A 6720-nucleotide genomic window follows, 5' to 3' on the forward strand; every position below is an offset into this window, starting at 1 on the left:
CGCAGCCCCTCTACCCCAACCCCACAGAAACGGTCCCCAAAGCCTGTCTCTGCATCGACCGCGACAGAGTCAGAAGACAACCCACGGCGTGTGGATGTTCGGAGAGGCATCTCGGAGGGAGAAACAGCAAGCAAGGACTCGGTCGCGGGCCGTTGAGGACACAGGGAGACACAGATTGCGTAGGCTCTTCCTGAATCCAGACAGAGACGGAGGGAGGGAGGGAGGGAGGGAGGCAGGGAGGGAGGGAGGGAATGGAGAGAAGAGACAGATGGTGAAAGGAAGGGAGGGAGGGAAGGGAGCAGGGAGAGAGGGAGGAAGGAAAAGGGAGAGAAAAGGGAGACAACGTGGAAAATGAAGATGATGAAACGTCACTTTTCAAAGGTTACATTTTTACAGGAGAGATGGAAAGGAAAGAAACCTGAAACAGAGAGAAAGAATGAGGAAAGAAGGGAAAAAGAAACAGAGGAAACAGAAAAGAAGGACAGAAACGGAATAAAAGAAATAAAGAAAGCACGGAAGAGAAACGAACAAGAGAGAAAGGGAGGGAGGCAGGGAGGGAGGGAGGGAGGAAAACATAGAGAAGGAGACAGAGAAAGAAAGAAGGGAAGAAAAACACAAAGGAGAGAAAGAAAGAAAAGACAAATAACAGCATAAATATTTGCATTTTTAGCTAAATATGAGATATAAAAATACATCAAAACAGATGAAAATATTTGTCTTGATCGAGACCATCCCGGCTAACATGGTGAAACCCCGTCTCTACTGAAAAATACAAAAAACAAACTAGCCGGGCGAGGTGGCGGGTGCCTGTAGTCCCAGCTACTTGGGAGGCTGAGGCAGGAGAATGGCGTGAAGCCGGGAGGCGGAGCTTGCAGTGAGTTGAGATCCGGCCACTGCACTTCAGCCTGAGCGACAGAGCGAGACTCCGTCTCAAAAAAAAAAAAAAAAAAAAAAGAGAATAAATAAATAAATACATACATACATACATACATACATAAAAAAAGAAAGAAAGAAAGAAAATATTTGTACTTATACACATGAATGAATAGATGAAAATAAATACATAAAAAATAAAATAACATGAGCAAACAGGCCAGGCACGGTGGCTGACGCCTGTGATCCCAGCACTTTCAGAGGCTGGGAGAGAGAGAGAGAGAGAAAATGAAGGAAAGAAAGGAAGAAAGGAAGAAAGAAAGAAAGGAAGGAAGGAAGGAAGGAAGGAAGGAAGGAAGGAAGGAAGGCAGGAAGGCAGGCAGACAAAGAAAGAGAGAGAGAAAGAAAGAGAAAAAGAGAAAGAGAGAAAGAAGGAAAGAAAGAGAGAAAGAAAGAAAGAAGAAAGAGAGAGAGAGGGAGAAAAACAGCCAGAAAGAAAGACGAGAGAAGAAAGAAAAAAAGAAGACAGAGGAAAGACAGACAGGAAGAAAGGCAAAGCAAGAAAGCAAGAAAACAAGACAGCAAGAAAGCGTGACAGAAAGATAGAAAGAGACAGAAAGAAAAAGCGAGAAAGCAACAAAGAAAGAGAGGGGGGGAGTGGGAGAGGCGAATCTCTCTGCTTTCACTACATGCGGGGAGAATCAGGAAAGCCCCCACTAAACAACAAGGCCGGAAGTGGAGCTGCCATCTGTGAAATCCGAGCAGAAGAGTCCACACGGGTTAAAGACACGAAGAAAGACAGGGAAACAACTGCTCAAAGAGAAGAACAATCTGGCCCAGCCAGGGCCTGTCTCCTGAAGTTGTCTGGGCAACGAGGAGGGAGTGGGACGGAGGGAGGGAGGGCCTCCGAGGCTCGTGTCAAACAATAAACGAGAATAACATAAAAGGAAGTTAAAAAAAAAATTACGCATCATTCGTAGCATCACTGACGCCTCGAAAGGCGAGAGGCATATGTTTATGTCACTGTGGGACTGTTGTCTTTTTTCTTTCCTTTTTTTTTTCTTCCCTCTCTTCCCGGAAACTCACTTTTTAATTATTTCCTTTTCCTTTTCCTTTTCAGTTTTATTTTTTATTTTACTTTCATTTTTATTCGTTTATGTATTAATTTATTAGTAGTAGTAGTATTTTTTGGAGAGGTTGTCTCGCTCTCTCGCCCAGGCTGGTGTACAGCGGCGCGATCTCGGCTCACTGCAACCTCCGCCTCCCAGGTTCAAGCGATTCTCCTGCCTCAGCTCGGCCTCCCGAGTAGCTGAGATTACAGACGCGCACGACCATGCCCGGCTAATTTTTGGTCTTTTGACTGGAGACGGACGGGGTTTCACCATACTGGCCCTGCTGATCTGACCACCTCGTGATCCAGCGATCCACCGCCCCCGGCGTCCCAAAGCGCTGGGATGACAGGCTTGAGCCACCGCGCCGGGCCGAGTTATTCATTTTATTTTCTTCCTAATTTTTAATTGTATGTATGTATGTATGTATGTATGCATGTATCCATCCTTTCTTATTTTTTGAGACGGACAGAGAGACACAGTGAGAAACAGACAGAGAGAGAGAGAGAGAGAGAGAGGGAGAGAGAGAGAGAGAGGGAGAGAGAGAGTGAGAGACCTCCCCTTGGGCCTCAATGGTCTTTGCAATGTCCTTTCTTCAGAGATTCTGCAAACACAGTGTTTCCAACATTTTGAATCCAAAGAAAAGTTTAACTCTGTAACATGTATCCACAGATCACTAATCAGTCCCGATGATAGTTTATTTCTGGTTTTTCTCTGGGGAGTGTCGGTTTTTCTCCACAGGTTTCAAGGGGCTCCCAAAGTCCCTTCGCCGATTCCCTTAAGAAGAATATTTCCAAACCGACGTATCAAAAGAACGCTTTCACTTTGTGAGAGGAATCCCCACATTACAAAACCGTTTCACACATAGGCTCTCTTCAGTTTTTATCTGGGGATAATCTGTTTTTCACCCTAGGCCTCAATTGCAGCCCACATTATTTTCACAGATTCTACTAAAAGAGTGCTTCCAATCCGCTGAGTCCAAATACAGTTGTACCTCTGTGCGAGGAATCCACACACAAAGCAGTTTCTCAGGTAGCTTCCTTCTAGCTGTTATCAGGAAATATGTGCTTTTCCACCATTGGCCTCAAAGGAGTCCCAAATATCCTTTTGCAGATTCTACCACAGAAGTGTTTCCAACCTGCTGAACCGAAACACGGGTTTAACTCTGTGAGATGAATCCACATCTCACAAAGCCAATTCACAGATAGCTTCTTTCTACTGCTTCTCTGGGGATATTTGATTTTTCAACATAGGCCTCCATGGGCTCCCAAATATGCCTTGGCAAATTCTAGAGAAAGCGTGTTTCCAACACGTGAATCAAAAGAAAGGTTTAACTCTGTGAGATGCATCCAGTCACGCAAAGCAGTTTCACAGATCGTTTCGCTTCTTCATGGCTTTTCTCGGGGGGACAATCTGGTTTGGACAACCGGAATTAATGGGCTTGGAAATGTCTTCCCACACACTCAACAAAAAGAGCATTTCCAACCTGCTGACTCACACACACACACACAAACAAACAAAGAATACGTTCTGCGCTGGCAGATAAATCCAGACATCACGAAGCAGATTCAATGAAATATTCTCTCTGGTCTTTGTCTGGGGATATTCAGTTTGTCACCATAGGCCTCAAGGGCTCCCACACGTCCCTTTGGAATCTCTACAAAGAGAGCGTCTCCAACCCGCCTAATCAAAAGAAAGGTGTAACTCTTTAGGATGAGTCCACACATCGCAAAGCAGTTTCTCAAATACATTCTTTCTCATTTTTATCTGGGAATATTTGGTTATTCGCCATAGGCCTAAAGGGGCTCCCAAAAATCCGTTCAGAGAGACTGCCAAAAAAAAGTGTTTCTAACATGATGAATCAAAAGAATGGTTTATCGCTGAGAGATCAATCTGCGCATCACGAATCAATTTGACAGATAGCGTCTTTCTTGTTTCAATCTGTGGATATTCTGTTTTTCAACGTAGGCCTCAATGGGTTTCCAAATGTCCCTTCACAGATTCTACAGAAAGCGTGTTTCCAACCTCCTGGTTCAACAGATGTATCCGTTCGAGGTGAATCCACACGTCAAGAAGCAGTTTCACCAGTAGCATTTTTTCTCGTTTTCATCTGGGGATGTTCAGTGTCACCATAAGCCACAAAGGGCTCCCAAATGTCCCTTTGAAGATTCTGCCAAAAAACTGCTTCCAATCGGCCGCGTGCAGTGGCTCACGCCTGTCATCCCAGCATTTTGGGAGGCAGAGGTGGGTGGATCACCTGAGGTCAGGAGTTCAAGACCAGCCTGGCCAAAACGATGAAACCCCATCTCTACCAAGAATACAAAAAATTAGCCGGGCCTGGTAGCGGGTGCCTGTAACCCCAACTACTTGGGAGGCTGAGGCAGGAGAATCCCTTCAACTGGGAGGCAGAGGTTGCAGCGAGCCGAGATGGTGTCACTGCACTCCAGCCTGGGGGACAGAGTGAGACTCTGTCAAAACACACACACACACACACACACACACACACACACACACACACACACCCCAAAATGCTTCCAATCTGCTGAATCAACAGAAAGATGTAACTCTGTCAGAGGAATCTACACATCGCAAAGCAGTTTTGCAGATAGCTTCTTGTTAGTTTTTATCTACCGATTTTCTGTTTTTCACCCTAGGCCTCAAACAGCTCCCAAATGCCCTTTTGTAGATTCTACAAAAGGGGCGCTTCCAACCTGGTATATCAAAAGAAAGGTTTCACTCTGTGAGATGAATCCACACACCACAAAGCAGTTTCAGAGACAGCTTCTTTCTAGTTTTCATTTGGGGATATTCGGTTTTTCACAGTAGGCCTCAATGGGCTCCCAAAGGTATATTCGCGGATTCTACAGAAAGACTGCTTCAAACCTCCTAAATCAAAAATTTGTTGTAATTCTGTGGCATGAATCCACACATCACAAAGCAGTATCATAGAGAGCTGCTTTATTATTTCTGGGGTGGGGATGTTCGCTTTCTCACAATAGGCCCCAATGGGCTCCCAAATGTCCATGCTGCTTCCAAACTGCTGAATCCAAAGGCAGTTTTAACTCTGTATGAGGAATCCACACAACAGAAAGCTGTTTCATGAAGACCTTCTCTCTCGTTTTTATCTGAAAACATAAGATTTTTTCACCATACGACACAAGGGTCTCCTAAATGTACATAGACAGATTCTACAAAAAAATCCTTCCAACCTGCTGATTCAAAAGAAAGGTTTAACTCTGTGAGACGAATACACACACTACAAAGCAGTTTCACAGAGAATGGTGTTTTTTTGTGTGTTTGTTAGTTTGTTTGTGTTTTGGTTTGCTTTTTTGTTTTTTGCTTTTTTTTTGAGACGCAGTTTCGCGCCTGTTGCTCAGACTGGAGCGCAATGGCGCCATCTCGCCTCACTGCGATCTCCGCCTCCCAGGTTCAAGCAATTCTCCTGCCTCAGTTTCCCTTCCCGAGTAGCTGGGATTACAGGCATGTGCCACTGCGCCCCGCTAATTTGGTATTTTCAGTAGAGACGGGGTTTCTCCATGTGGGTCAGGCTGGTCTCGAACTGCCGACCTCAGGTGATCTGCCCGCCTCGGCCTCCCAAAGTGCTGGGAGGACAGGCGTGAGCCACCACGCCCGTACTACTTTATTGTACATAATACAATACATAAATTGTATTGTATTTACATTTATGTATTGATTGATTGATTGATTTACTTACTTATGCTGCCTGATCAAAGGTCACTCCGGCCCAGTCGTCAAAGTGGCCATTTCCTAGGCAACCAAGAAGGGGGGAGCTTGGAGGTGGGGGCGGGGGCGGTGGAGAAGACACAGTTGCCCCAGGCTGTGCGCAGGCGGCCTGAGCTTCCTTCCTCTGTTGAGGCCTCCATTTTCAGAGTAACAGTGGCCGCTAGGTGATGCCCGACGTCTGCCAATGAGACTGTCAGCCTGGAATGAATTGGGATCGCCTGGAGGGGGAGGCGGGAGGCGGAAGGATGGAGGCCCCCACAGCACAGTGGGTCACCGCGCCCTCCCAGGCGATCCCCACAACTCATCGACCAGGGCCCCTGGGGGCACACAGCCTAAGACCCCCCCCACCCATCGGATCATCTGGAACTTCTGTCCGTCCGGAGACGAGAGACGAGAGACGAGAGACCGACTGGAAATTCTCTCGGTCAAGGTCCAAACCTAAAAGAATCACTGACACAGACATCAGGACTAACAAAGACAATTTGTAAAAGTTTCCGTGTTTTGGGTGAATCCGTGTATTTCTGTATCACAAAATTACTGATTTTGAACGTTGCGGTTTTTCTACTCCTTACGTGTACGGTCCTGTGATAGACAGACCAGGGGACTCCTCAGCTCGGAGTCCATGAGGCCAGAAGCTGACATCCTAAATTTCTATGTAGAATGAATGTAAGCAGGCCAACCAAACACTGTGCCGTAAAACTGTCCGGAAGACAAGCGGTGGTGGTTGGGGGGCGGATGGGGGGGGGGGGGGGGGAGCCGGGTGCGGTACGCTCACGCCTGTCATCCCCGCACTTTGGGAGGCCGAGGGCAGGCGGATCCCTCGAGATGGTGGCCATTGCACTCCAGCGTGGGCAACAAGAGTGAAAACTCCGTCCAAAACAAGAACAACAACAGAAACGTTAAGTGCTGTCTGCTGTTATTTTTGCTTCCCACCCTGAGAAGAACATAATACAGCTGCTGTCTACCTGCCTGCCTGCCTGCCTGCCTGCCTGCG

General features: G+C 46.7%; 1 long non-coding RNA gene across 1 annotated transcript; it reads right to left on the reverse strand.

Annotated features, from left to right (window-relative positions):
* Positions 1-4754: 4754 nt before the first annotated feature.
* Positions 4755-6418, reverse strand: LOC140711059 (uncharacterized). Its single transcript, XR_012092202.1, has 2 exons — positions 5698-6418; positions 4755-5107 (listed from the first exon to the last, which is right to left on the reverse strand). It is a non-coding gene; the product is annotated as an uncharacterized lncRNA (long non-coding RNA).
* Between the last annotated feature and the right edge of the window lie 302 nt (positions 6419-6720).

This window comes from Chlorocebus sabaeus, unplaced genomic scaffold (genome assembly GCF_047675955.1).
Source record: "Chlorocebus sabaeus isolate Y175 unplaced genomic scaffold, mChlSab1.0.hap1 unalloc_scaffold_1451, whole genome shotgun sequence".
Lineage (NCBI taxonomy): Eukaryota > Metazoa > Chordata > Mammalia > Primates > Cercopithecidae > Chlorocebus > Chlorocebus sabaeus.